The sequence below is a fragment of the Sus scrofa genome, chromosome 18, assembly GCF_054392235.1.
Source record: "Sus scrofa isolate SSC_HxYL_T2T_F1_AM1 chromosome 18, Sscrofa_HxYL_maternal_Yorkshire_Landrace_v2.0, whole genome shotgun sequence".
Lineage (NCBI taxonomy): Eukaryota > Metazoa > Chordata > Mammalia > Artiodactyla > Suidae > Sus > Sus scrofa.
In genome coordinates this window covers 52,382,666-52,405,628 of record NC_139400.1, presented here as the reverse complement: position 1 = coordinate 52,405,628, position 22,963 = coordinate 52,382,666, and the positions used below count along the sequence as shown (strand labels likewise).

Below are 22,963 nucleotides of genomic sequence, written 5' to 3'. Positions count from 1 at the left end.
CCACATATCTGTGCACCTAGACTTGTAGCAATCACCTCCTCCACCCCAGAGTATTAAATCTGAAAGGGCCCTTCTGCAAGTAATCGAGTATCTTTAGTTTACACATGAATAAAGGGCAGCTCCAGAGAGGTTAAGTAAATTAGTTTATTTCAGACTGGAAGAGTCAGGCCTAGCCTCTTTCCTCCTGTCCCCGTAGTCTTGCTTTCCTGCCAGCTGATGTCCTGGTCCCCCCCTGACACCAGCCTCTCTCCCTTCGGCCATTCTGTGCACTCAGCACTCACATTTGTTTTGCCTGAAATGTTTCTTTTATCATCTTTCTCACTTGTACACACAGTTTTGTTGGTCTCTATTGCCAGGGTGACGGACTATATAAATGATCAAACTGGGCCTTTTGAGAGTGCAAGAAATGCTAAGACAACAGACATAAACCAGGACACTCCTGAGCAAACCAGGACATATAGTCATACTTCAGGTAGCATAAATCATAAAGACCAGACTTTCTTCTCTGGCACTTTGGGTTTTCCGTATTCAGACCCCAATTACAATTCTAAACCCTTCCGTCAATAACTTTTACAGCACTTTGCCCCAGCCAGGGTGCTCTCTGGCTTGGCATATTTCATGTATATTTCTTCTTTGGAACATAAGCATTTTTCTGTCCTTCCTCAGCTTCTCTGGTTTTTGTTTTTGTTTTTCCCCAAGGACCTAGGTGGGTCCCTTTTCTTCCATAACATCTTCTAAGTCAGTTGTGTCTCCCAAGCATGTCTAGCTCCTCCTCAGTTGTGCACTTGCTGTCTCTACTGCTAATCTGACACTTACAAGTGGTGAAATGAGGTGTTTTGATTTTTTTCCTCGGTAGCAAGGATGTAGTCTCTGATCAGCTTCTCAAGAAAGAAGTCTGCTACCAAAGAGAGAGACTCATGAGATAATGGAATGAAAACATGAAAATGAACTTTCAGAATGGATATCAGAACTTTATTGATGAATGTGGAAAACTGCACAACCTCTGCAAAGGGGAGGGCGGCGGTATGTAGCAGAAGTTTAAATGCAATTCTGCTTCTGCCTGTACAAGTGTGAAATAACGTATGTATAAGGTTCTTGCTTGTGGCATTGTTGGAATCCCAAAAGGTTGGAAGCAACTAAGTGTCCAGCAGTAGAGAATTTGTTGAATGGACTGTGGTATAGCACATAACACATGGTGGAGTAGCCTTTGAAAAAACAAAAAAGAAGAAAGATCTCTGTGTATAAATATGGAAAGCTCTATAGGACACCGAGAAGGGGAGAAGCAAAATATAGAAGAATGGATATTGCGTGCTATCGTTTAAGAACTTTTATTTTTTTTTTTTGTCTTTTTGCTATTTCTTTGGGCTGCTCCCGCGGCATATGGAGGTTCCCAGGCTAGGGGTTGAATCGGAGCTGTAGCCACCGGCCTATGCCAGAGCCACAGCAACGCAGGATCCGAGCCACGTTTGCAACCTACACCACAGCTCACGGCAACGCCGGATCGTTAACCCACTGAGCAAGGGCAGGGACCGAACCCACAACCTCATGGTTCCTAGTCGGATTCGTTAACCACTGTGCCACGATGGGAACTCCCGTTTAAGAACTTTTAATTTAACCTTTAAGTACTTTATTTTATGAAATTCTTTCTTCTGTAGAGTAGTGTACAGTGTGATTAATTTTGCTTTCCCTCCTAGGCAGCATTTTCATGCTTGAATTTGTGGAACTGAGTAGCCATCCAGGGGGGGACACCAGAGCGATGCTTTGGGACCCCTTCCTGCCACAGGGGACGGTGCATTGGAGTGAGGGGGGCAGGGTACGGAGAAGGGGTGACCTCCAGGTGGGATCAGGGCCTAGGGCTCCCAACCTCCAGCAGTGAATGTTGCTCTGTAAACCCTGTTTCTTAATAGGAAGCTCAACCATTTGCTGGCTCCATAGCTCAGCCTTTCTCTCTTATCATCCTTGACCTCCAAGCATCTGGAGTTTCACTTCAGGTGGACATTTATTCAGAAGCGTGGTTTTCCAGCCTGGTGATTTTGAGCACCAGACTTGTTTTATTTGGTGATCTGTGTGGTGGTTTCCCCCAGTGGCAGAGGGAAGGAGGAAACAGATCCTTTGTGCTACTCCTCACCTTCCATTCTGACAAATGCAATTTCCAGCTCTTTAAGAATGTCATTTAGGAGTTCCCGTCGTGGCGCAGTGGTTAACGAATCCGACTAGGAACCATGAGGTTGCGGGTTCGGTCCCTGCCCTTGCTCAGTGGGTCGACGATCCAGCGTTGCCGTGAGCTGTGGTGTAGGTTGCAGACGCGGCTCGGATCCCGAGTTGCTGTGGCTCTGGCGTAGGCCGGTGGCTACAGCTCCGATAAGACCCCTAGCCTGGGAACCTCCATATGCCGCGGGGAGCGGCCCAAGAAATAGCAACAACAATAACAACAACAACAACAACAACAACAACAAAAAGACAAAAAAAAAAAAGAATGTCATTTAGAACCAATCCCCAATTAACAAACCGCTCTGTAGTTCCATTCTATTTTCCTTCTAACACACTTTGACTCTTATGGGGGAAAACGGTTAGAACATGATTTTTTTAATGCCCACATCTGGAATGACCCGTTCCAAGAGAAACTCTGTGGGTGATAACGATTCCTCTCTCCCAACCCCCACATCCAATCAGCTATTAATCATAATGATGCGTGTTCTCAAAGAAATGTCTTCAGGAACTCTCTATCCAGCTGGCTTTTTCCTTTTCTTGCGTTTTGTATGTCATCTCAATTATTCTCCGACGGCTTTCTTGCGGAGATAGAAACTGAGGCTCAGAGAGGTTTAATAACTTGCTCAAGGTCACACAGCCTGCATAAGGACAGGCCTGGGTTTGAACTCAGGTCCCGGGGCTGTGGAGCAGGTGTTTGCACTATATTTACTGCATCCCTAATTTGATCAAGCTCTGTCGGCTCTGCCTTTGCTTGTGTCTTTCACCTCATTTCTAAACCCATGGAGAGCAGGTATGAGCATCCTTCTTCCTCCCTCCTGGAGGACTGTGATTTCCTCCCAGCAGGGCCCTGTCTCCACATTTCCCCTCTTATAGCCTGGAGATCCTCCTTACTGCTTGGAGTTCCGTCTCCCTAAAGGGCCACAAGTACCCATTCCTCCACTCAACACTCATTGTCTGGAGTATCTACCCAAACACATGGTGATTTTTTTTCCTCAAAAAAAAAGAAAACAAAAAACTCCATAGGGCTTTATTCGAAATCCTTACAAGGTCTTGTATCTTCGCTGGAACTGTAGATAACTGTTTCGTTATCTACTTAGAACCACAAACATTGTTGGGCAGGACACATCAGCTTGAAATTACCTAAAATAAATACCAGCCCTGGCTGCTCACAGCAGTCACCTAATAGAATGACTTTCACAAGGAAGCACATTTGCACCGCTTTAGTGATTATTCATGGGCTCTGCCCTCATAGAAGTGCAGGTTAGGTATCATTGTGCACAGGCCTTTTCAGGTGGTTTTCAAAAGCAATAACGTGGTGATCAGTAATTTCGAGGTGCTCGTGAATGCACATCTAGACAAATAAAAACTGGTCTTGTGTTGCATAAATGCAGCTTTGTGGCTGGGATTAAATTTCCAGTGACAGCATCATACACAGATTCCAAAGTACTTTATCTCACACTGTGTAAATGGCTGTGAAGACGGTGCCGGCCAGCAAATCTGTGAGACAATTCAGAAGGCGACTCTAATGATGACCAGGATGCTCTTGACAAAGACGTGGGTCAAGAGGGTACCAACACTGTTCCAATAAACATGAGAATGGAAAAGAACACAATTTCTAAATGTATGATCTTATGCAATCTGGGACTGCGTGTAAATTAAATAAATGGAAAATTAACAATTTCATCCTTAGCTTTAAAAGCTGATACCTTTCAACTGACCAAAACCCCTTTTTCCTTATTTTCTTATTGAGAAGACAGATAGTTACATTATTTTCAGGGTCACCTCACGTTCATGTCTCAACACTGTACTACTCTCAGAAAATCAGATCTAGATCTTGGAGTTCCCCTTGTGGTGCAACGGAAATGAACCCGACTAGTATCCATGAGGATGCAGGTTCGATCCCTGGCCTTGCTCAGTGGGTCAGAGGATCCAGCGTTGCTGTGAGCTGTGGTATAGGTGGCAGGCGCAGCGGTACAGCTCTGATTTGACCCCTATCCTGGGAACCTCCTTATGCCATGGGTGTGGCCCTGAAAAAAAAAAAAGAAAGAAAGAAAGAAAAGAAAATCAGATTCAGATCCTGCCCTCAGGATATTAATAACCCAGTAGAGAAGGATAACAGCTGCTAATACAAAACCTCCTCAAATTTAGTGGCATGAAACAACCACCATTTTTTCAGCTTCCCGGATTCTGTGGATCAGGAATTCCAGAGGAGCACAGAGGGGGTGACTTTGTTCTATTCCATGATGTTTGGGGCCTCAGCTAGGGAGACTTGAAGGCTCAGCTGGAATCACTCAGGGTGTCTTTACTCACTGGCGCTGGGCTTCCTCACAGTGTGGTGGGTGGCCTTACAGTAGTCAGAGCTCCTTACATGTTAGCTCAGAGCTCCAGGCACGAAAGTTCTATCAAACGAGGTAGAAGCTGCATTGCCTGTTTCTGACCTAGTCTTTTTCTGATGGCGACTGCCCATTGTTACTCCTGCCACAGTCTTGTCAGTCAAGTCAGAAGGCAGAGGAGGGCAGCTAGACCCTGCCTCATGTGGGGCGAAGGTATCGCATGGCAAGAGATAATATAGGATGGGAAATTGTGGCCATTTTTGGAAATTGCAACCTGATCGAAAGAACTTTGGCAGATCCACAGAGAGCAGTAAGTGAATAAGGGAGTTCCCGTCGTGGCGCAGTGGTTAACGAATCCGACTAGGAACCATGAGGTTGCGGGTTCGGTCCCTGCCCCTTGCTCAGTGGGTTAATGATCCGGCGTTGCCGTGAGCTGTGGTGTAGGTTGCAGACGCGGCTCGGATCCCGCGTTGCTGTGGCTCTGGCATAGGCCGGTGGCTACAGCTCCGATTCGACCCCTAGCCTGGGAACCTCCATATGCCGCGGGAGCGGCCCAAGAAATAGCAACAACAACAACAACAAAAAAGACAAAAGTAAGTGAATAAGAAAACATTTCTACAATTCTATGGCATTGAAGAAAAGTTATTTATGAATGAGGCTTGGGCAAGGGAAGAATGTATTTGAAATACATTTGACATAAGAATACGGACATTTGACAAAGTAGTAATAGGAACCAGATGTAGCATTACCGAGAGCTAGGCAACCAGACGGAGATGGAGGGTTAGGAGGGAGATGGCTGGATGTTTTGGAGTCTGGATGACCAGAGAAGGGCGTGCCCCAGGCAGAAATGGGGAACAGAGCAGACAGGTGTATGTGAGAGGGAGGCCCAGCAGCTGTTCACAATAGCACTCTCAGTGTCTAAAATCCCATGTCCTTCGTCCAGCCCTGGCCATTCTGGCCTCTGCTCTAATACTGCCCTGAGACTCCTCCGGCACAGATACCTCTTTGTGATTAATCCTAATGGCTGCTTCCATTGGCTCTCTGCCCTCTATCCTTCCCCTACGGCATCCCCCACCCCAGCTCATCTCCAGCAGGGCATGCCTGGGTAACTGTTTCATGGGTCCTGCTGCTCTACCCTTAAACCATCTGCAGCACCATTATCTGACCTATTCACAGCATTTGACTCCATCACCCTCTTAAACCTCTCCCATTTCTTGGTTTCATTGGCTCTCCCACCTCTCTGGCTTGAGATAATACAAGTAAAGCACTTAGGACTGAACCCAGAGCTTTGGGTACTTCCCTATCACATTGAATTTTAGGGGTTTCTGATTCAGCAAACATTTCCTCTGTGTTGACTGTACATTGCTGGAGAGAGTCACAAAGCATACCATGAAACAGACTTCCCTTTGAGAACCTCAACGCTCACCCCTCCAACCAGATCCCAGCTCTTTGCACCCTGGCCCTTCTCCTCAGGTGTCACAACTATTTTGCCTTTATCATCCATGATGCAGCCCCTATTTCTTTCTTTCTTTCTTTTTTTTTGGGCCATGCCTGTGGCATATGGAAGATCCCAGGTCAGGGATTGAACCTGCGCCCTAGCAGCAACCCAAGCCGCTTCAGTGACAATCACAGATCCTTAACCCACTGTGCCACAAGAGAACTCAAGCCCCTATTTCTTAACCTCTCCTAACTCTGCAGAATATCCTCAGAGCCTTCAAGTTTTCCAAAGGCTCCGAGTTGCCTCCTGAGTATGCAGTCTCCCTGTGTCTGGCTGGTTGTCTGTCCTTCCTTGGATATGCGGCCCTGCTTGGGGCCCTAGGTTTCCTTTCAGCGTTACACTCACAGAATGTGTTAGTGTTCATTCTGTTAAGTGAATTTTTGAGTCTTAGGGTTTCAGACAGAGGTTGGTTGTCCCTCTTTTCATCCACTGATGATTCGAGAGAGTGTTTATAAATAAAAGATGGGCACTAAGTCGGGAGAACGTGAAAGGATTTGCAGAATGCTATTGCTCCTAAAATATGTCTCTGAACCTAATGGAGATTCTGTTTCGACAAAAGGGGACAAAAAGGAGGAAAGTTGTGAAGGACTAGGATCTGAGGTAAGAATGAAAATAATGCTTACGAAACGCCCCGTTTTCATCCAGGGAAGAGGAGGCAGCTGGCACAAAGGTACGATCTGATGCTGAGAAGAGGGCACGACTCTCACGTGCTCTTCTAGACTAGACTGACCCAACTCCCTGTCATGAAACCTCTTGAAACCTTGGTCTGTTCTGAGTTTTTATTTCTGCCTCCTTAAGGATCCTGGCTTTGAAACCGAACGGGCTGTTTATTAACTTGCAGCTTAGTGAAACAACTTGAAAGATGTGGGTAGGCAACAGAACTCCTAGCACAAAGAGGAGATGATGAAATAAAAATCTTCTCTGATTAAGACTGTCATAACCTCCCTTGTCAATGAGTCCAAAAAACTTTTACTGGCGATGGAAGGAGGCTTCCAGAGAAAAATTTAAAAAAGAGGAGTGCCTCTGGGTTCAGGAGAGCAGTAGGCTAGCCCCTCCCTCTTGCAGTCAGGGAAGAGAAGTCTGTAACCTGGGTGGTGAGTGACAGCTGAGGAAGAGAGAAAACTTTGATGCCAATGAGACCAGGTACAAAGGAGATCCTTTGCCTTGGTAAATGAGTGTAATGAGAGGGAAAAGGCTCAAGTTTTTAAAACAAAATTTTTAAACTATACTGTAGTTGATTTATAATATTATGTTGGTTTCAGGTGTATAGCTTCAGATTCTTTTCTATTATAGGTTATTATAAGATACTGAGTATGGTTCCCTGTGCTATACAATAAATTCATCTATTTTATATACAATAGTGTATATCTAATTTATCCCTTCTCCTCCTCTTTCCCCTTTGGTAACCATGAGTTTGTTTTCTATGTCTGTGCATCTATTTCTGTTTTGTAAATAAGTTGATTTGTATTATTTTTCAGAGGGCACATATAAGTGATATCAAGTCATATTTGTCTTTCTCTGCCTGACTTACTCCACTTAGCAGGAGAATCTCTAGGTCCATTCATGTTGCTGCAAATGGTGCTATTTCATTCTTTTTAATGGCTGAGTAATATTCCATTATATGTATGTACCACATCGTCTTTATCCAGTCCTCTGTTGATGGGCATTTAGATTGCTTCCATGTCTTGCCTACTGTAAATAGTGCTGCTGTGAACATTGGGGTACATGTACCTTTTCAAATTAGAATTTTCATATTTTCTGGATATGTACCCGGGGGATAGGATTGCTGCATCATACTCTATTTTTAGTTTCTTAAGGAACTTCCAGATTGATTTCCATAGTGGCTACATCAGTTTATATTCTCACCAACAGCATAAGAGGATTCCAAAAGGTTTAAGTTTTGAGTCAACTCATAAAGTCTGTTTTAAATGGTAAAAACTTGACTGCCACGTGAATGAAGAATCATCTCCGAAAGACAGGATTCAGACATCCTGCGTCCCCTTGGCTGTATGACATATTGCCGAAATGACAGCCAGGATGTGTTTATCTTCTACGAAGCCAAGTCCCAGAACGCTTAGAGTCTGAGATCTCCAAGTGAGATTTCGTAGGAAACTGGGTCACTGGGAGGCCGTTCTCACTGAGCACTCACCAGAAGGGGGACTCAATCAATTTTTTCTTTTTCCCTAACTTCTTATCTCTATCCTTCAACCCATCTTAAAAATACCTAAAAAGTGGCTGATCCAATAAGACACTAAACGGGGGATATGATTAACTTCCAGTCAAAGGAATATATTTCCTAAATCACAAACTCACCTTATTGACCTTATAAGATGGACCAACGTCACTAATGTTCTTAAATTATGCATTTTCTTCTTCTTTTTTTTTTGTGGTCTTTTCTAGGGCCACATCCGTGCATATGGAGCTTCCCAGGCTAGGGTTCGAATTGGAGCTGTAGCTGCCGGCCTACACCACAGCCACAGTAACATGGGATCTGAGCCCCATCTGCAACCTACATACACCACAGCTCATGGCAACGCGGGATCCTTAACCCACTGAGCAAGGCCAGGGATCAAACCCGCAACCTTATGGTTCCTAGTCAGATTTGTTAACCACTGAGCCACGACAGGAACTCCCAAATTATGCATTTTCTAGAAAAATCCATGACCAGAAATCCCAGTTATTTGTCATTCTGTTGCGTGGCAAGATGGCATGAGAAGAGTCAGGTGGGATCATTAATTGACCATTTGTGGCGGGCTCTAGTATTTAATTGACCACTGTGTGCAGGATATTGTGTTCCAAGTTTTAACGGCATCCTTTTAACGCAAACGATCCCTGACATGGCAGGCATTACCCCACTTCGCAGTCGAGGTAATTGAGATTTGGGGAGCGCTAACTTCCCCAGGGCCACCGAGGCAGGGAGAGTGGAGCAGGATTTTGAGCCCACCACAGCACATCTTTCATAGGAGTGACAAGTTGGTTTTGAGCACTGCCCTCCCTGCCCTCCTGCCCTTCCTATCCAAACGGCTGACCACACAGCCAACCAGAACCAAACCCCCTTCCACAAGCCTCCACTTCTCCCAACAGTGACAGGCTTTCAAATCCAGCCTGGACCTCAATGATTGTAGTTTGGAAAACAGCAAATTGTGTTGGCCCTTCTCTCTTTTAAAAATGAGAAGCTAATGTCATTTTCTGTTTGAAATCTTGCCCATTTCTTAATAGAAGGACTCAATATGGGTCAAATCCTTCCTTTCCCTTTGATGCTTGGCTCGAGCCCCTCCCAGCCCTCCGCTCCCATAGCACTTGGAACTTTGGCATTCATTTGGCATTGCTCGTCACTCGCCTGCTGACCTTCCCTGCATTCCTCCCGCAGCCTGTTAGCAGGATACGCTTCCCTGTGTCCCAGAGTCTTTGGTACATTAGGCACAAAATGCCTGTTTCTCAACGGTTCTTTTCTTTTTCTTTTTTTGGTCTTTTTAGGGCCGCACCTGCGGCACCTGGAGGTGTGGATCCTGGCACCCAGAGCAAAGCCCTGGCTCCCTTTTGCGTTTTCTCCAGTTCTGCATGACTTGGGGATGTTAGTGTGTCCCTGTTCTGAGAATCTGGTATTCGTTGCCTGCATGAACAGTTTGAGTCAGACCACAGAGTCCTCCCCATACAGGACAAGAAGCTCCAGAACTTTCCATCTATATGTGCCAGCATCACCCTGCCTGTGTTTTGGCTCATCTGTGAGTTGGATGACTCTGCTTGAAGCAGGACAGCCCGATCATCCTGCTGATAACAGTAATCAGATCTCATAGCAAAGACCCTAGTTAGGCAGGGCAAACAGGGAGGCAGCCCGGGTTATTGATTGGTGCTGTGGAAGGTTCTTTTCCATTGAAGGTTGAATATTTTGTGTGGAAACCTTTGTATTCCCTGTACCCAGCATATTTCTTCTCTGCACGTTATGGGAGGTAAGTCCTTTTGAGTATCTCCGTTATCTTATTTGCTTAGTCAAAACCTTGGAAGTAAGGTTTGGGAAACACATTAGCCATATTTAGTGTATGCAGTGGGCTCAAAAGTTTTACTCATTTTAGATAACATAGGAGAAAGTGTAAGTTATTTCATAGTGTACCAACCATTTTCAATGGTGTTTTTTTCCTATCTTTCATATTGCCTGCTATTTAAAAAATAGTTTCTGGAGTTCCTGTCATGGCGCAGTGGTTAACGAATCCGACTAGGAACCATGAGGTTGCAGGTTCGATCCCTGGCCTTGCTCAGTGGGTTAAGGATCCATCGTTGCCGTGTGCTGTGGTGTAGGTCAGAGACTCGAGGCTCAGATCCTGTGTTGCTGTGGCTGTGACATAGGCTGGCAGCTACAGCTCCGATTAGACCCCTGGGAACCTCCACATGCCACAGGAGCAGCCCTAGAAAAAGGCAAAAAAAGACAAAAAAAAAAAAACCCAATAAAAAATAGTTTCTCCCTGGGTACCAACATTAGCTATAGAGGATGTTTTTCTAGATAAAAATGACTTATTATGCTGTGCGTTTTCAACTTAATCTTTGCATTTGGAAAATAATACTCTCTGGGTAGCTTTGAAGATAATAAGAGACATGAGAATGCACAGATGCTTCTGCACCAGTCCTAAGGAGGGCTTTTCCAGATGTGGAATGCCGCTGGGGAGTTGATCTGGCTTGGATAATTGACAGCTGCCAGCCTGTAATCGTTTGTGCCAATTGGCGCTGGGGCCACAGGAGGCCACACAGCAGCTGGGCTGTTGGGATTCAAGTCCCTGCACATGGCGCTGACTCTCCCCTTCCCACCCACCCCCCAGCCATCTGCAAGGACCCCCCTCCCCAAAGCAGGGTGCGCTGCTCCAGGAAGGGAAGGGAGCCTGTAACTTTTGCCTGGGAGATGAGAGAAAACATCTTGATTCACTCCACTGGACCACAGTTGGATAATCAGGGTTAGCTTTTTATTGCATTGACTTTGGCGTTTTAATCTTAAATGATTCAGAGACCAGTTCTTAAGATGAGGCAGGACCATAAATTAAAAGATTGGAGGATATCAGCCAAATAGAAAAAAGAATCCTCTTTCAGGGCCTTGAAGAAGGGCCTGTTCCTTGTCCCAGCTCTTTCATTTTAGTGACTGTTAAACCTTATACCGAAACCAAGTTAATGGCTTTCTGCCCCTTCATCGCATCCTGGTTTGCCCGCCGGGCTAATACCACCTGCCCTCCCTCCTTCACAGCCTCATTCTGAGGATCAGAGAAGTTAATGCAAATGCTCTGTCCACTGTCAAAGCAATTGAAATAGAATGCACAGATGCGTCAAGACACGGTCTCTGGTCGGCACGGTCTCTGTCTTGCTAATGCTCTTCCTCTTTTGAATTATGGCCTCCATCGTAAAGGCTTCTGATAATAGTAATAGCTATCATTTGCTGAGCCCTTTTTATGTGCCAGGCGTTGAGCTAAATGCTTTCCAGGTCTTGTTTTATTTAATCCTCCTGATAACCTCACCGACGGGTACTCATTTCTTCAGTTCATATAAACCGGCTTCTGAATCCATCATGATCTTCCAGACCAGCCCAGGCACTTGCCTTTCATCTGCTTTCTAAATGAGGGAGCTACATCCTTCATCTTCAATTTTGACGTGTTTAAAATGATTTCGAATGTTACCAATAGTTGAATCAGGAGTTCCCGTCAAGGCTCAGTGGTTAACGAACCTGATTAGCATCCGTGAGGATGAGGGTTCGATCCCTGGCCACGCTCAGTGGGTTAAAGATCTGGCATTGCCATGAACTGTGGTGTAGGTTGCAGACGCGGCTCAGATCCCATGTTGCTGTGGCTGTGGCGTAGGCTGGCAGCTGCAGCTCTGATTAGACGCCTAGCCTGGGAACCTCCATATGCTGCGGGTGCAGCCCTAAAAGACAAAACGACAAAAAAAAAAAAATAGTTGAATCATTTTTTAATGTTGGAATGCACCATAAAGGCAGAAGGCCTGGTGTCCAATTGTAGTCACTAAGGAGAGTGAGAGAGCGAAGAGAGGGCAGAGTCGGGGGAGAGGAGAGAGGGAGAAAGAGACAGAACACATGATGAAGAGAAAAAGATGCAGTTTTTTTGTGTGTGATGCAAATAGTGATTTTCTAATATTTTATATGCAGCTAATCCTTAAAAGAATATCATTAATTACTTAATGGGCTTTTGATGTTCATAGAGCAGGAGCTTTGGAAGTACACGACCTTGATAGTTTTCATAAGAGCTTAGAAGTTGCTTCAAGTGAGGCAGTACCCAGGACTTCAAAACTTTGCTGAAAGAGAAGTGATTAAAATTGGGGGGAGGGGGTGTGGACAAGACGCGTGGAGGTGGGATGAGAAGGGGGTTTGAAGTGAAAAAAATGGCTTCAGAAAATCCGTTCCGAACAACTCTCCTTGTCATCACTTTCCTCGCCTTAATGAATGGAGTGCATTTTGACTTTGGCCGTGGCAGGTCCCTGTCTGACTTGGACAGTGAGCGGACAAGTTTGAGCCCCTGGTTGTTGTCAGCATCTAGTGCAGGCGCTCTGGTTGTTTGCTTCTGGCCCTGTTAAACAAACAGGTAATGATTAGGCCACCCATTTTAACATAGAATTTATGCGTCTAAAGCCTATTTTAAAGATGAAAGCACTTTGCAGTTCAAAAATGTTCCAAGCCTCCATCTATGTCTTAAGACACCCGCCTGCCCCAGCCCATCCCCCGGGCAGGACAGCTGTTTAGCTGGATGCCTCTGAAGAGCCTCGTGGGGGACCCTGCCTGGAGACCTGAGCAGAACGAGGTCAGACAGGGGAGTTTTTAGTTTGGTTGGAAATCAGGTTCATTCTGTCCAGGCCAAACAATTGAATTTGAGGTTAAGGAATAATATTTATAAAGAGGAAAGAGAGAGCGGCTTCTTCTACAGAATCAGTTCTTGACTTTCAGATGTTGATTATCCAGGCTTGTGAATTATTTAGGACGTCTGTGTCTCCGCTTTCTCTAGCGGCTTTGCTTTTTATCTCCTTGTGCACTTTCATTCCTTCTAGAAAATAGGCAAGGTAAGAGATGCATGTTACAAACTCAAGTCTGATCACTTGGCTGCTAATAGGAAGCTCCACTGAAGGTTTGTCCTGCCCCTGGAGGGCGGGGAGGGAGCATTTCTTATGAATCTTTGCTCTGCTCCTGGCCAGCACTTTACACAGTGATTGTTGTTTTTAGGCGAATCAGATTGAAGGGAATATTTGCCTGTGATTTGCAGGAGAGAGAGAGAGAGACAGGGCTTCTGAGATCCCTGGAGTCTGCAGCGCGCGTGGTCCTGCCTCTGGCTTTGGCATCCCTCACACGTGAAGGGGATCCTTGATCTGGATGGTCTGCCAGCTCCTCACCACAGGCCTGGGGCTCCCTCCCAGTCTCTGCAGTCAGGCTTCGGGTGCTGATCTCCTGGGTCTGGGTGCCGCTCCCTCCCGCTGTCAACCCGGGCCTGTGCATCTGGCTGCCCAGCCCCACCCAGCAGGCGTCTGTGGGTTGACAGCCCAGGCGGGAGTGGCAGACCTCATATGCACGTGGACACTGCCTGATTGAGAGCTGAGAGGCTTGCCAGGGAGGATGAACAACTGGGACCCTCCTGGACCCGTGTCATGGGCAGATCAAAGACAAGTCAACGGTAAGGATTAGGAGGCAGCCTGCATGCAGAACCCAGAAAGTGGGGAGTCTGAAGCAGGCGGGTGCTTGGCTGCTGAGCCGCGAAGGAAAGATGCTTCCAACTGAAACAGTTGTCAGATGGTCCTAGATCAGGGCTTCTCAAGCTTTGGGGGCACACTCTTTGAAAAACTGAGGGGCCCAAATGCTTTTCCTTGGGTTATATCTATCGATAGTCACATTAGAAATTAAAACTGAGAAATGTAAAAAGTATTTAATCAGTGTATTTCAAACAATTTGCTAGATGTACATTAACCTAAATTATTTTTCTTTTCTTTTCTTTCTAAAACTCTGTCTTCCAAAAATAATCAGTGAGAATAATGTCATTGTTTTACTTTGCTGCAAATCTCTGCGGTGCTGGCTTAGGGAGAGATGGTGGATTCAATTGTCCGTTCTGATGTCACATCCCATGTCGTGTATCTTCTGGAAAACTCTCCCGTACACCTGAGAGAGGTGGGAATGGACAAGTCCCATAACGTCTGAGTGTTTTCTGAGAATAGGTTTGACCTCTCAGATCCCAGAAGCTTGCAGGGACTCCCCTGGGGTTCCCCAAGCCATGTTTTGGGAACTGCTTCCCCAGGTGCCAGCTCCCAGAAGGGTGCCTCTCTCTGGGTTTACCATGTGGCCACCCTGCATGAGGGTCTTTCTGCATTAGCACAAAGTGGGTGATGGTGAGCCAAGCGAGAATTCTCTTTAAAGCTTTGTCCTCTGAACAGTACCCATGAACTTTCCACAAAGCATCACAGAGGCGAGCTCAAATAAGATTGACGGTGACCGTCCCATCAGGCAGTCTGGCCAAGTTCTTGCTCATCGACTGGCAAAAAAGATAATCCAGCGCATGAGACAGTCTGCCTTCTGTACTTTTCAAAATGTGATTGTCCAGTGCGACGAGCTCCACTTTGTCTGGGCTACACGTTCGTGTTTTCCTCTCTACAGTTTCTAAGAGCTTTATAGGAGAGGAGCAGCTGCTCCGAAGCCTCTCTGAGGTTTGTTTCCAGGGCCTTGGGGCCACTGAAATCTGCTTTCCAAGTGACCTGTAACTGGGCAGTTTACCGACTCATCTGCTGATTCCTGGGCAGCACCGATTCATCTCACTTCATCCACCCTCCCCCCGCCCCCTGCTCCCCGCCATCAAGGCAGTGACAGAGCTGTGACACCAGCGAGATGAGCATGGATGGAAGGTGATGATTTATAAGGACTGTGATCCAGCTTCACTCAGGCCCGTACTCAGTCCTCGAGGGAAGGGCAGTGGATACGGCCAGTCTGCAGATCAAAGAAAGGCTGTTAAAAGACAAAACAAAGCACATTTTTATGTTCTCCTAAAGCAGGAACATCATTCCTAATGTGGCCAGGAAAATATTCAGCTTCTTTCTCTGTCCCATGGGAGAACCGCGTGCATCAGTGCTCCAGTCTCTCCAAAACTGGCAGCGGGAGGGTCTCGGTAGATTCAGTTACAATCACAGGAGTGTATGGCCAGAAGAAGTTAGAGATCCTCCACTGGGAAGGGCAGGGTGTGTGCGTGTGTGCAGTGTGTGTCTGTGGGAGGGAGGTTCAGGATAGGAACAGTGCCACCGTAGCAAAGGCCCATGGGTCTGGTCTCTCTGTCCTCTGGCAAACCCAGCTGTGGAACTCAGGCACCCACCAGGGAAGGGAATTATCCAGTTCCCATATCTCTGCCAGCCCTGTCACCTCGGGGGTTCCTTCATCTCTCTGTATCTCAGTTTTCCCATCTGTAAAATGGGTTTGATAGTAACATCTATCTCATAGTGTGATTTTGAAAATTGAAAGATAGTATACATAGGAGCTTCTTAAAACAGTGTATAAATACACAGAAAGCATGAAATAAATGTTAGTCATTGTCATCTTATTATTATTACCAGTAGTAGTCCTAGTATTTGGTATCTCTGAAACTCAGTTTCCTCACCTGCAAAGTAGATTCTGCAAGTTGGTGCAGGAGGGGTTAGGTTAGAGAACATATATTCAAGTCTTAGAGAAGCTGTCAAGTGCCATTAAAAGTAATTATTCTAGGAGTTCCCGTTGGGCTCAGTGGTAATGAATTTGACTAGTATCCATAAGGACGCAGGTTGGATCCCTGGCCTTGCTCGGTGGGTTAAGGATCCTGTGTTGCTGTGAGCTGTGGTGTAAATCACAGATGAGGCTCTGATCCTGCGATGCTGTGGCTTTGGCATAGGTCAGAAGCTGCAGCTCCAATTTAACCCCTAACCCGAGAACTTCCATATGCCAGAGGTGTGGTGCTCAAAAGCCAAAAAAAAAAAAAAAAAAAAAAGGGGGGAATTTACTCTATTTATTTGGGGGCCAAGTGGACAGAACAGTCAATTTTGGAACCTGATGTTTTTCCGTGTATAAGACACCAGACCCTGAGCAGTAACATGTGATTTTCTTCACTGCTTTGAAAGTAGGGCAGTTAATTTTGATTAAGTGAATATATAATAACAACCAGAGAAGAAGCAGCAATATAATCACAACCGGTAATGACAGTTCGTATTTATCTGGTGCCAGCACTGAGCTAAGTGCTTTCCGTGTAATATGTTGTCTCACTTGAGCTCCTTGAAAGGGGTGTTGTTATTTTTCCCAGTTTGCAGATGAGGAAGGTGAAGTTGATGGCTTACCCAGGGCCGCTCAGGCCAGGGGGGACTCCAGGTAGGCTGGGTCCCTAGTGGGCACCTTCACTGGTGCAGGAGCAGGGCTGCAGGGCCAGGAGGTGGTCGGGGGTACGTCCTGGTTCGAGCTCTGCAGGCCACCGCATCGTGCTCTGCTGGTGAGAGAGTTAGGGCTTTTGTTCTCTTTAGATAAAAGATATGACGCTCTATCAGAACTACACGGGGAGAGGAGCTGGCTGCTTCTTACATGAGTGAATCGCTGACCAGACATCACCCAGAGATGGAGCCAAGAATCGATTCTTGGGACAGGGGAGATGGGCTGCAAGTCTCTGAAGAGCGCTTCAAGGAGCAGCTGAGTGGGACGGCCTAATGACAGGTCTGGAAAAGAAATCCACAAGCAGTTTCTTTCTTTTTTTTTTTCTTTTTTGCTTTTTAGGGCTGCAGGTGCAGCATATGGAAGTTCCCAGGTTAGGGGTTGAATCAGAGCTGTAGCTGCTGGTCTGTGCCACAACCACAGCCATGCAGGATCTGAGCTGCGTCTGTGACCTACACCACAGCTCACAACAATGCCAGATCCTTAACCCACTGAGCGAGGCCAGGGATCGAACCCAAATCCTCACGGATACGAGTCGGATTTGTTTCCACTGAGCCACAATGAAAACTCCCACAAGCAGTTTCTGAAGGGATCCTTTGAGTCAAGAAAAAAGTCAGAAGGGAGCCCCCGTCATGAGGTAGGATCTTCCAGAGCAGAGAGATACAGCCCCTTTCTCAAAGGGGCCAGAGGTCCTCCCATAAGGCATAGTTTTTTTTTTGTTGTTGTTGTTTTTTTTTTTTTTTTTTAACCCTGTCTCAGTCCAAAGCTATTTGATGGAGCAAGATTATATCATGTCAGAGGCATAACTAACTCTTTCTGGGGAGGCTGTTTAAATTAGTAACATAGAGTGGGAACTTTCATGTCAGGGAGACTTGAATTCAAATCTTAGTGCAGCCACTTTAAAAGTTATGTGGCTATGCCAGCACTTAACTCTCCAAGTCTTCATAGGATGGTTGTAAAGAATAAATAAATTGTGTGTTAAAATTGTGTATTGAATAAATCGCCTTTGTAAGCCACCAATAAGTGGAAGCCATTCGTATCATCGTTACCATTATAATTAGGCCTTCCCATTGGCTGGTTTTTGGACTTTCCAGTTGTGTTGAGGGGCTGTCCCTTAACCATGGCTTGACCCCCAGCTATTTTATTTTATTTTTTAAAAATTTTTTTTTGTCTTTTTGCCATTTCTTGGGCCGCTCCTGCAGCATATGGAGGTTCCCAGGCTCTAGGGGTCGAATCGGAGCTGTAGCCGCCAGCCTACGCCAGAGCCACAGCAACAGGATCCAAGCCGCGTCTGCAACCTACACCACAGCTCAAGGCAACGCCGGATCATTAACCCACTGAGCAAGCAGGGACCGAACCCGCAACCTCATGGTTCCTAGTCGGATTCGTTAACCACTGCACCACGATGGGAACTCCCCCCCAGCTATTTTAGATCCTCATATGCGATGTCTGTTTTGGGGACAGGGCCCCATGGGTAGGGGCATGGAATGGTGCCACCCTTCCTTAAGCAAGTATTACATCCAGGATGGTATCGGCCAGCTTTTCTGAAACTGGCCACTCAGCTTGATTCTGTTCTATCCCAAGCCTTTCACCAACATTCAGGAAGAGATGGCTGACTACAAACAGTCAGGCCACCAGCTCGGCTGGTGAAGGTCGTGGTTTACACTTTCCTGAGTTGTTGGGTCTTACCCTGCCAGGGCTCCCAAGACCCCTCTGATTGTGCCTTTGAGGAGCATCTTATCTTTACTCCAGATGAGAGAGGTTACTAACTCTGAGCAAGACTCAGCTCTTTCTGGGAAATGCAGGACCACTCTCGCTGCCCCATGTAGGTCATTAGCTGAGCAGCAGCCCCAACGATTGTGCAGCACGCCTGCCCTTGACTTGTTAATTGAATGGCAGAGGACAGATATTGTTGGAGCATCTCTAGGGGCCAGAGAATCTGCCCCAAAGAGAAGTCCTCTGTGTAAAGTGGGCCAGAGTCCTCCTATGTTCCCTGGCTATGAGTTTGGCAGACCGAGGCCAAACCCAGAGTCGCACAGAGGCAGGGCAAAGGTGGGCAGGTATCAGGCACCCGCAAATGCACCACAGCCCCAGTGTGCGGTCCAAGCAGCAAGATTCAGGTTTTGGCGTCAAGGTCTCTAAAGAGCATTCCCCCGGAGCTCCCAGGGTCTTGCAGGGAGATAAACTGTTGGTACTCAGAATATGAGCCAGGGCCCAACGCGGGGAGCCCTGGGAGCAGGGGAGAAGGGGGTGGAGTTTAACCGTGGGCACCTCTTGAGCTCTCCTGGACCACACCCCCAGCACAGGCCGGGTCATGACTCATCACAGGGCTTTCCCAGCAGCGTCTTCAAAACGTTGCTCATTCCCTGACATGACTGTGTCTCTGTGGGTACCACACGTGGCAGCCCTGAGAATTTCTCAGCTCCTCCCACTGCCCTAAGCCAGGATAGGTCAGCCTTCCAGCCCAACTTTTGCCTATCCTCTATTTTTACCTACCTTCTATCCAGTCATATGCCGGGCATGATGCTAAAGGTCTGCAGCCTTCTCTCCTTTAATCCTCCCTGCGAGGTAGGTGTTGTCGTTGTGCCCATTTCATAGGTGCAGAAACTGAGGTGCTGAGGGGTCGAGCTGCCTACGTTAGATCGCTGATACTTGGCAGAGTGAGCATGCAAATTAGGCCTTTCTTTCCCCAGAGTTCAAACTCTGAACCTCTTGTCCCTGTGACCCTGTGACTTATTCAGCTGAGATGGAATCCTATTCTGTGACGTGTTCAGCTGTCTCAGAGTTGCTGTATCAGGCAGAATGGTGGTTTGCAACCTCGGTTGTGCACTGAAATCACCCAGGAGGCTTTAAACAGCTGTTGTGCCGGGGTCTTGCCGCCAGATTCCGACTTCAGTTGGTCTAAGGTCCAGCCTGGTCATTTTCTGGATCAAAAGATGGCAAGTCTTTTTTGTTTGTTTGTTTTTTCCAAAGGGCCAGATAGGACATATTTGAGGCCTTGCATAGCCATATGGTCTCTGTCACAATTACTCAACTCTGCTTTCATAGAGCAACAAGCAGCCATAGACAACACATGAGCAAATGAACATGGCCGTGTTCCAGTAAAACTTTATTTACAAAAACAGGTGGCTGCCGGAAGTGGTCCATGAGCCACCGTTTGCCAACGCTTGATCCAATCAGGCCGTTGGTTAGTAGATTCCATCCATCACCAGTGAGATTAGAATTCCTCTTGCATCTGTGGGTCAGGTGTCTGTGACGTGGTACCTGTCCCCCTGGGTGCCCCCAAATCCTTCAGTTCATTACCCTCCTACAGGCTTGGTGGTGTGGACCTAATTTCTACGATCCGTCTCTTTTGTCAAGGACCGCTGCTCCCCGGGTCTGAAGTCCGGCAGTGGACCATCCCCTGTTTGGCAGGGGTCCTTTCTGCCTTGTTAGCCCTTCCCCCAAAGGGGTTAATGTCTCTGCCCCAGGCCCCCAGGGCTTCCGTAATTGGGAGGGTGAGCGGGACCCTCGAGGCTGCAACCTGTGTGCCGGGAGGACTGCATCTCTGAGCATGCTTCCCTTTCTGCCTGTGCCCCCACCCCCATCTCCTTCCAGAGCCATCTCCAGGGAGGTCTGTCCCCCCCCCCACGCCTCCCCGCCACCACCCAGAGCCCCACTCCCTTCTCTTTCCAAATGACCTTCCATGTCTGCCCTGTGCTTGTAGCTTGGATAATAGCATCCTTTTTTGCCTGAGGAATCCAGTCTATCAATTAATTTTCTTTCATGGAATATTAATATATATTCCCTGAAATTGTGAGTTGTGATTATTTGCGAAGTCACAAGACTAGAAAACAAAGCTGTAGACTTGCCTGTGGCAAAGGGACTTACGCCCCCACCCCCTGAAAAGAGCATGCCTTCTTTATCTACCCTCATTTATCAGCTGTCCTTGGGAATGAGGTGTAGAGACGACCCAGACATGCCAGATGAAAGGAAACTCTTAATGTAGGTGACAAGTAAGATAGTAACTGGTCATGTACGCAAAGGCTCTTTGTAAGTTAGTTGTTTAGACATCGAAATGCATCTGTTCCACAAACATTTGAGACCTTAATTTGTTCTGGGGTGGAGGGGTACAAAATGAGGCTTCCACCCCTCATGAGAGAGAAATATCCCATAAACCAATAACCGTATAACCATGTCAGGAGGCCATAGGACAGGCACGTGCACAGCTCTGACGGTGAGAAGGCTGGAGGGGAAACCTGAGGTTACAAGGGATTCTTCCGGGGGCGGGGGAAGAGGTGAGTTGTTTGAATAAAGTTCTCTACCAGGAACAGGAGGAAAGGCATTTCTGGGAGAGGGCCCAGCATGCATGTCCAGGCAGGCGTGGGATGTGGTTGTGGGACTGGAGCGTGTGGTTCCTGCAGGATGGTGGGAGCCGAGGCTGGAAAGGGGCAAAGACATGTGTAAACCAGTCTGGCAGTTCCGACTTTAGTGGGTGGTCTGGGCCGATACAAGACTTTTAAAGAGAGGAATAATGTGACCCAGTTTCGGTTTGAGAAGGAGTTTCTGGTAGCAGTGGGGATCCTGAATTGGGGTTGTGGGTAAGGAAAGAAGCAGGGGCCCCATTAGGAGGCAGTTGTAAAACTAAAGAGATTCTCAACTAAAAATGTGGAAGCCAGGGAGTTCTCATCGTGGCGTAGCGGTTAATGAACTTGACTAGTATCCATGAGGACACAGGTTCAATCTCTGACCTTGCTCAGTGGGTTAAGGATCCGGTGTTACCATGAGCTGTGGTGTAGGTCACAGATGCGGCTCAGATCCCGTGTTGCCGTGGCTGTGGTGTAGACCGGCAGCCACAGCTCCGATTGGACCCCTAGCTTGGGAGCCTCCATAAGGGTGATTGTGATCAGGAGACAGATGCAATCGGATGCTGAAGACAAATGAGGGCTTCTTTATGATAAAAAATAGAGAAAAGAGAGTTGTGTTCGAGAGGGGTGGGAAAGCTAAGGAGTTGGGTTTGGGTCCTGTTGAGTCTGAGGAGTCTGAGGAGCATATAGTTTCCCGTGTGGGTCACCTGGGCTGGAATGCAAGAGAAGGACCAGGGATAAACATGAGGCATAGGCAGTGATTCAGTCCATGGCCATGAATGAGTGATCCAGAGCACGTGAGCCAGAAAAGAAGGGAAGGGAAAGATGGGACCGCATGAGAAGAGACCAGGACAGGTCTCCAGCAGAACCCCAGGGAACACCAGCTTTGAAGGAAGTGACCAGAGGACGTGCCAGCAGAGAGACCCACTTTCTGGATCACTTCTGAATGGGCAGTTTTTTTTTTTTTTTTTTGTCTTTTGTTGTTGTTGTTGTTGTTGTTGTTGCTATTTCTTGGGCCGCTCCCGCGGCATATGGAGGTTCCCAGGCTAAGGGTCGAATCGGAGCTGTAGCCACCGGCCTACGCCAGAGCCACAGCAACGCGGGATCCGAGCCGCGTCTGCAACCTACACCACAGCTCACGGCAACGCCGGATCGTTAACCCACTGAGCAAGGGCAGGGACCGAACCCGCAACCTCATGGTTCCTAGTCGGATTCGTTAACCACTGCGCCACGACGGGAACTCCAGAATGGGCAGTGTTGACAAGAGCATGGGGACCTCTTTACACCTGGGACTGAAATAAGATGTTCCATTCAATGAACTTGAGGGTGTTTAAAAGACCCTGGAACCTTGCCCAAACTCCTACCATTTAGAATATGACTCCATTCATTTGTTTCTTAATTAACTGAACAAATATTCTACTAAGTACAAGGCAGGCCACTGGGCACTGGGTGTAAATGAGGTTCCTAGGCTCTGTTGTTTATAGCTTAGCCGAGAAGACAGACCTTTAGCAAGAAACTTGGAAACAGGTTTTGCATGAAAACGACCTGTCGTTTTGAGTTGTGTGTTTGTGGGCAAGTTGCTTACCTTCCTCAGTATCTTTAAAAAAAAAAGAAAAAGAAAAAAAGAAAAAACAGTGGATGATAAGAGCCAGAGCAATAACTAAGGCATGTGTAGAGTTTATCGTTTAAAACACGTTAGAACATCCTTACACACGGTGTCTAATGTAATACGCTTTAAAAGTTTTTATATTTTGAATAAGCAGTATATTTAGATGGTACAAAATTCACGAAAAGGTAAAAATAGTGAGTCTCCTTTCCACGCTGTCCCCAATCCTCAACTCCTCTTCCCAAAAAACACCAGTGTTGCTATTTGCTTGTGTGCCCTTACACTCTGTACAACCTATCACACTGTGCATGTCTGCACATATGTGTGCCTTTCTTAATTCCTTCCTTTCCCTTCCTTCCTTTCCTTCTTTCTTTCCTACTTTCTCTTTACTTCCTCCCTCCCTCCCGCTCTCTCTCTTTCTTGTGAAAAGCCTAGCATGCTTTTCGCTATTCTTCACCTTGCCTTTTCATGTAACAAAAATATATCCATTATGTAGCCCAATTTATGGGCAGTTAGGTTGTGTCCAGTACTCTGCTGTTGTAAACAATGCCATATCAGTTCCATACGTGC

General features: G+C 46.9%; 1 protein-coding gene and 2 long non-coding RNA genes across 3 annotated transcripts in view; 2 read left to right on the top strand and 1 right to left on the bottom strand.

Moving 5' to 3' along the window:
* Positions 1-22,963, top strand: part of CHN2 (chimerin 2) — a 299,981-nt gene that overhangs the window by 57,445 nt on the left and 219,573 nt on the right. The window lies entirely within an intron of this gene.
* LOC146395048 (uncharacterized) lies at positions 2,322-8,263 on the top strand. The gene is made up of 2 exons (XR_014834072.1): positions 2,322-4,858; positions 5,143-8,263. It is a non-coding gene; the product is annotated as an uncharacterized LOC146395048 (long non-coding RNA).
* LOC146395047 (uncharacterized) lies at positions 15,766-22,647 on the bottom strand. The gene is made up of 3 exons (XR_014834077.1): positions 21,952-22,647; positions 17,780-21,166; positions 15,766-16,932 (listed from the first exon to the last, which is right to left on the bottom strand). It is a non-coding gene; the product is annotated as an uncharacterized LOC146395047 (long non-coding RNA).